The following is a 7,336-nucleotide window of genomic DNA, read 5'->3' as shown; positions in this document are numbered from 1 at the left end:
TTGTGGATGGCTTCTCCCGCCCTTTCCTTCCTCTTTCTGCCTTTCTCCTTGCAATGAGTCATTCTTTAATGCTTCTACCTTCTGATGGCAGTGTCCTGCAGAAGCACTCCCCTTGCCCCTGGGGGTCCCGCTGAAATCGATGATCTAGTGGTTAAAAAAGGAGGTCCTTCACCTGACGAAGAAGTTGAAGAAGTCAGAAGGTGAGCTCCGCAAATCGAGAGAAGGCCATTCTGAAGCCGCCGCTGAGGCCGCCCACTTTCGGAGTCTCCATGTGAAGGCAATTATGGATTACAGCCGGAGGAAAGCGAACTTCACAAAGGAGCTCGAGGAATGCAAGAAGAGCACCAACGACCGAATTTGGGCTCAAGAAGCCAGGATCAGCACTCTTAAGGTGGAACTGTCAGCTGCGAAGAGAAAGATCGGCCAGCTGGAAGGAAACTCATCCCGGCTCTTGGCCTGGGTTGATGATGGACAGAAGTGGTCCAGAAGGTCTCCGACCTTCAGAAGCAGCTTCAAGATGCCGAGATGAGCCACGACGTGCAGTGGGCCAGCTGGCACCGGCAAGTGAAAGAGTATAAACGGAGATTCTGGATGGTGGCTGACGAAGTCGTTCATCTCCAGAGGCAGCTGGCTAATAGGGCGCAGCTTACTTCCGCCCAAGATTTCGAAGAGCTCCAAGCCCTGAGAGGCACTATTGAAGGGATTTCTGTCTCCCTCGGGGAGAAGACAGCCGAGCTGCAACAAGTGAAGATCCAACTGGCACTTGAGCGGCAGGCCATCGCGGACGCGGAGGCGGAGTCCGAAGTTTTGCGGAAGAGGCATCGAGAAGCGGAGGCTGAGAGCCAGCAACTTCGTCGGACGCTCCAGGACGCGCTGCGGAAGAGGGAAGAACTAGAAGAAGCAATAGAGAACCTGAGGCAGTCCTGGTTAAGGGACGGAACAGATAACTCTAGGCGGAGGAAGCAGGGCTTCCTTAGAGTTCTTTTGTCTTTCTGTCTTATCATGTAGTTATTTCCTTTTTGTCATTTTGCCCTTCTTTCCTTGGCCGTCCTGGCCTTGTAGTGTGCATATCGAAAATGAAATGAAAAGAGCATTTTGCGTTACCTCATCCGCGCGCTGCACTAATATTGTTGTCTGCTGAACCTTTCTTGTCGTTTGACTTGTTTGATGTAGACGTCATCGGGGGGTGGGGGCTTTTTCCCTTCATCCGATCTTGTTAGGCGGCCGGGTTTCGCCACCATTAACCCCCGCTGCAGAAGTCATGGCTGGAGCCCGGCTCCTGTAGGAGTCCGGGCGAAGTCTTCCTTGTAGGCGGAACCCGGCTCCCGTAGGAGTCCGGGTGGAGTCTTCCTTGTAGGCGGAACCCGGCTCCCGTAGGAGTCCGGGTGAAGTCTTCCTTGTAGGTGGAACCCGGCTTTCGTAGGAGTTCGGATGAAGTCTTCCTTGTAGGCGGAACCCGGCTCCCGAAGGAGTCCGGGTGAAGTCTTCCTTGGCGTTGGAACCCGGCTCCCGTAGGAGTCCGGGTGAAGTCTTTCTTGGCGTTGGAACCCGGCTCCCGTAGGAGTCCGGGTGAAGTCTTCCTCGGTGTTGTGGACGGAACCCGACTCCCGTAGGAGCTCGGGCCTTCCATTTTGCTCGAGCCGGCATGAGGTTCTCCTCTCGTTACCAGCCTGGCTTGTGGGGGGCGCGTTAGGACGCTGTAAGGCCTCTCCCCCATCCGGTCTAAAAGAACCGAGCCTCCGACTTTGCTCATGTCAGGACGAGGTTCTCCTCCTGTTCCTAACATGGCTGTGGGGGCATATTAGGGCGTTGTAAGGCCTCTCCCCCCATCCGGTCTAAAAGAACCAGGCCTTTGACTTTGCTCAAGTTAGGGCGAGGTTTTCCTCCTATCCCTAACAGGGCTGTGGGGGCACATTAGGGCATTGTAAGGCCTCTCCCCCCATCCGGTCTAAAAGAACCGGGCCTTTGACTTTGATCAAGTTAGGGCGAGGTTCTCCTCCTGTCCCTAACAGGGCTGTGGGGGCACATTGGGGCGTTGTAGGGCCTCTCCCCCCATCCGGTCTAAAAGAACTGGGCCTTTAACTTTGCTCATGTCAGGACAAGGTTCTCCTCCTGTTCCTGACATGGCTGTGGTTTTTGGAGGGGTCGTATCCAGTCGTAACAAATCCATGCCAGGTGGGAAGAGCACGTTAGGTAGAAAGAAAATTAGATTCAAGGTGAAATCGTAAGTGATACATTTACAGTTTTCCCGCTCCTCCTTGAGGCCCTCCGGTGATGGAGTCGATGATCCCGATGGGAGGCCGGTCCCCGGGTTGCTCCTCCTTTTTCTGCGGTTCAGGCTGTGGGAGGGCTCTTGGCCGGTCTCCTCTACCCTCAGGCCTGTGGCGGATGAATCTTTCGAGTCGACCTTGCCAAATGAGCTCCTCGATCTCGTCCTGGAGCTGGATGCATTCTTCGGTGTCGTGGCCGTGGTCGCGGTGGTAGAGGCAGAACTTGTTGGGGTTGCGCTTCCCGGGATGTGTGCGCATCCTCTCCGAGCTAGGGAGCTGCTCCCTGACCTCCATTAATACCTGGGCCTTCGAGGCGTTGAGGGGGGCGTAGTTGCGAAATCTCCCTGGTGGGGAGCCCCACCGAACCCCGCGGTCCGGGCTTCTCTGCCTGCGTGCCCGGGGTGGAGTATGGGCACGCTTATGTCCAGGAGGAGATCGGGAACACGGCCGGGCTTCCTTTGGCCTTTTCTCAACTGCGGGCTTACTCGAATCTCCCGCTTGACGCTCCCTTGCTGTCTCTTCGTCCTTCATTTTGAAGGCTTCTTCCGCTCGGGCGTATCCTTCAGCCCGAGCCAGTAAATCAACAAAATCCCTGGGGTACTTCTTCTCCAGGGAGTACAAAAGATCATTCTTCTGAAGGCCACCTTTCAGGGCGGCCATGGCAACTGACTGGTCCAAGTTTCGGACCTCCAACGCCGCGATGTTAAAGCGGTTGACGTAGGCCCATATGGACTCCCCTTCCCTCTGCTTGATGTTGATGAGGGACTCCGAACCCTTCCGGGGATGCCGACTGCTGACAAAATGGGCCACAAATTGGTGGCTCATTTGATCGAAGGAAAAGATGGTACCCGGCTTCAAAGTCGAGTACCAGTTCCTCGCTGCTCCCTTCAAAGTAGATGGGAAAGCCCGACATAAGATGGCGTCAGGAGCGCCGTGAAGCAGCATCATCATCCGGAAGGCCTCCAGATGATCAACCGGGTCCGAAGTCCCGTCGTAGCTTTCGAACTGGGGAAGCTTGAAGTTTGGCGGGATCGGTTCCTGCATGATCATTTGGGAGAAGGGAGGGTCAGTGCAAATATCCTCACCATAAGCGGGGGGCGTGTGGCGGAGTTCTTCAATCCGCCGGTTCATCTCCTGGAGCCTCCGGTCCAGGGAATTCTCTCGACTTTGGGTCTCGAGGGTCCTTTGGTAGAATGGGGCAGGGATCTTCCAGGGGTGGAGTCATGATCCGATTGAGGGCTCTCTACCCTCGAATTTATTTTCTCGGGAAGGATGGGGCGGCTGGCCCAAGTGGCCCGCCCCACCACCGGGTTCTGGCATTCCGGAGATGCCCCTTCCGGATGTGCCGACGCCTGCGGTTGCCGCTACTGCATTGCTTGTACGGCTTCGACGAGGCCTCTGACCTGCTATGCCAGCAAGTCAAATTGCTCCGCGCCGACCATCGCCATCGGAGGGAGAGGAGGAGGAGGCTGAAAAATTGGAGGGGAGGCCGGAGCTTGAGATCTGGCCGTGGAGGCCGTGGACCGCCGGGTGGATGCCTTGCACGGAGGCATCGAGTGTCGATCTCGCGAGGGAAGATTAGGAGTGGGTGATGGGGAGACGGTCGGAGACAGCTCCGTTGATCACTCCTTTAAGAACAAGGGTGCTGCGAAGACACAGCCCCTTCCTCTAGCGCCAATCCTGTTGGTGCAAAAATCTGCTTGCGCGGAGAAGCTGGAGTCGGGGAAGCCGCGGTCGCCGCTGGGACCTGCAAAGGAAGTCTAAACCAGAGGTGGGGTTGCTCCGGCAAGACCCTCCGACGCTCAAGTCAGTTCTCTGCCTCAACAAGAATGGAGTGCTCGAACGGAGAATTTAGCAGAGTTGTGAGATAAGAAATGAGCTTATAGAATAACGTATCTGGATCCCCCTTTTATAGGCGGAGGAGGTAACGGATTGATGGCGACGTTTGTAACCACCAGGTAGTGGGCCGCCCTTAGTCAGGAGGAATCTACTGCGAAGAATAGTGGAGCGGAGCCGTGGCCATCACTGGGGCGTGCCACGTGGAATCTACCATGGGAAGTGGGATGCAGATGCTGCGGTGTCTTGCCAGCGGATGGGATAATCGTGCGATATCTGCTGCAGGAGGTGGAGCAGGATCGCGCCGTTTATCGTGGCCTGTCAGGCAGTAATGGAGCCGCGTGGGTGCGGGATCCGCCACAGAGAGTGGAGCAGTGTTGCGATCGTTACTGTGGCCTGTCAGGGAGTGATGGAGCTATGCGGAGTCCGCCGCAGGAAGTGGAGCAGGATCGTGGCCGTGATTGTGGCCTGGGAGTGCAGATCTGCTGGCTGAAGCTCGACAGCGATTGGAGTTCGGCCCTCGTATGGATCCGGGCGGAGTCCTCCTTGCGATCGGGGTCGTGGGTGGAGCCCGGCTCCTGTGGGGGTCCGGACGGAGTCCGGACATAGTCTGTCTGTGGCCGTCGAAGTTGAGGATGGAGTCCGGCTCTCGTAGGAGCCCGGACGAAGTCCCCCCGTGATTAGGGTCGAAGGATAGGTCCGGCTCTCGTAGGAGTCCGTTTGCAGTTGACGTTGTTGGCAGAGTCCGGCTCCTGTAGGAGTCCGGACGGAGGCTACTGGCAGCTGTTGGAGCCGAGGATGAAGCTCGACTCCCGTAGGAGTCCGGGCGGAGTCTTCCTACAATTAAAGTCAAAGGCGAAGTCCGGCTCCCGTAGGAGTCCGGACGAGACTTACCAGCGGTCGATGCTGAGGACGGAGCCCGGCTCCTGTAGGAGTCCGAGCGGAGCTGTCCTGTAGTCGATGTCGGCGACGATCAGAGTCCGACCTCTGTAGAGGTCCGGGAGGGGTCCTCCTTGCGGTTGGGGTCGTGGGTGGAGCCCGACTTCCGTGGGAGTCCGGGCGGAACCCTCTCGGAGCTGAAGTTGCGGGCGGAACCCGGCTCCTGTAGGAGTCCGGGCGGAGTCCTCTGCAAACAAAGTTAAAGGTGAAGTCCGGCTCCCGTAGGAGTCCGGACGGAGCTTACCAGCAGTTGATACTGAGAGCGGAGCCCGGCTCCCGTAGGAGTCCGGGCGGAGTCCTCTGCAAACAAAGTTAAAGGTGAAGTCTGGCTCCCGTAGGAGTCCGGACGGAGCTTACCAGCAGTTGATACTGAGAGCGAAGCCCGGCTCCCGTAGGAGTCCGGGCGGAGTCCTCTTGAGGTCGAAGTTGTCGGCGGAGTCCGGCTCCCGTAGGAGTCCGGACGAAGTCTGTCTGCAGTCGTTGGAGTCATCGGCGGGGCCCGACTCCCATAGGAGTCCGGGCGGAGCTGTCTTGTAGTCGATGTCGGTGGCAGAGCTCGGCTCCCATAGGAGTCCGGGCGGAGCTGTCCTGTTCGTAGTCGATTTCGCTGAGGATTTCGGCTGTGGGTATTTTATACCCAACAGAGGGTATTAATTGTCTATTAAGTAACCAGGTGAAATTTTGAGATATCTTTCCAATTCTTGAACTACTTCTCTGATAGCATTTGATTTATTTTGATTTTTGTTAGCATTATTTTAGTCAATCAATTAATTTAAGTCCTTAAAAATTCTAGTACTCAAACATAACTCAGTCCACGATCCTCATGGATACAAACTTGACTCACACTATCTATATAGTTGAGGTCAGTAATTTATCTTTGATCGCCTCATGGCAAAGTGATCAAGGTCCCTAAACATAAAATAATTATGATGATAACTAGATCGTAGCCTCTCATTAAGTTGGATGATAATGGATCCAACAGTTTAGATGATCATTGGAGGTGCCACATGCCTGGTACTCATCTAGCTGTCAGATTTATCATTTATAATATGTTGTTTTAGATGTGTCTTTCTAATGATGGTCTGGTTGGCTAAGCCACACTCAAGTCTGATCATTTGTTTGTCAGATGTACTAAATTCTGACATGTTAATGGTTGGACCTAACCAAAACTTTTAGTGGAGGCACCACACACCTGCTGAAGAGGAGCTTGGGATAAAATTAATTACTAAAAATTATTTGATGAAATAATTGGTTAAGAACCTATCCATGGGTGCACAAGGATTTGCTGAGCCACACTCGGGCCCATTTGTAGCTTGTGAGAATTTTAGTACCCGCTAAGAAATTAATGTAATTTTTTGAATTAAAGGTAGAGGCTATCAATTTGTATAAAATAGTAGGAGAACCTTTAGACTAAAGTCCATATCTTTAGGCTTAATCATTTCATATACTAATTTGGTCTTGATTTTTCTTAATGCAATTATGGCAACATCTTTGTTGCTCCAATCACTATTAGATAGTAATAAATTGATGGAACCCAATTTTGATAGTTCATTTTGAAAGCTTAAAATCATCCTAGAGTACAAATGGATCTTGTATGTACTGACAGATCTGGCACCTGAGGAGTCAGCTCTGAATGCCCATAGTATGGTCTAAGATACTTAACAAAAGTGGCTCAGCAGCCGAACCACGGTGCATTGCATAATGCTAGTAGCTATGAATGATAAGTTCGGCCATAGGTTTGGGAATACTTAGCTATAGGACATACTTCAAATGTTGAACGAGTCCTTTGGCACTTTCGATGATGTTGAGAGACACAAAATGAGTTGTGCTATTTTCAACACTCAAATGAGGGAAGGAGCATCAGTCACTAATCATGTACTGTATATAATCGAGCTGATTGAGCACCTAAGCAAACTTGGCTTTCTCCTGTATGAGCAGTTGGAGAAAAATATGATTTTTAACTCCTTGCCTAAATCCTACCTCCCATTTCTTACTTATTATAGAATGACAAAGCCTACAGTCAACTACTATAGCTTGCTAGGGTTACTGTAGAACTTTGAGAAAGATCACCAGCTCCATAAGAAGTAGGTGAATATAGTAGGAGGATCTTATTCTAAACGTCAACCCTTTAAGAAAGGAAAGAAGAACAAGAAGAATAAAAAGAATGAAAGAATAATGTCTTACAAGTCAATCGCATATGGGATGCAATAGGATATTTTCTGTAATTTATCTTCCAGACCCATATAATTGACATTAATATATTTAATAAAATAGATATTTTTGATTTATTA

Source organism: Elaeis guineensis, chromosome 11 (genome assembly GCF_000442705.2).
Source record: "Elaeis guineensis isolate ETL-2024a chromosome 11, EG11, whole genome shotgun sequence".
Classification (NCBI taxonomy): Eukaryota; Viridiplantae; Streptophyta; class Magnoliopsida; order Arecales; family Arecaceae; genus Elaeis; species Elaeis guineensis.
Note: the sequence above shows the minus strand (reverse complement) of the source record.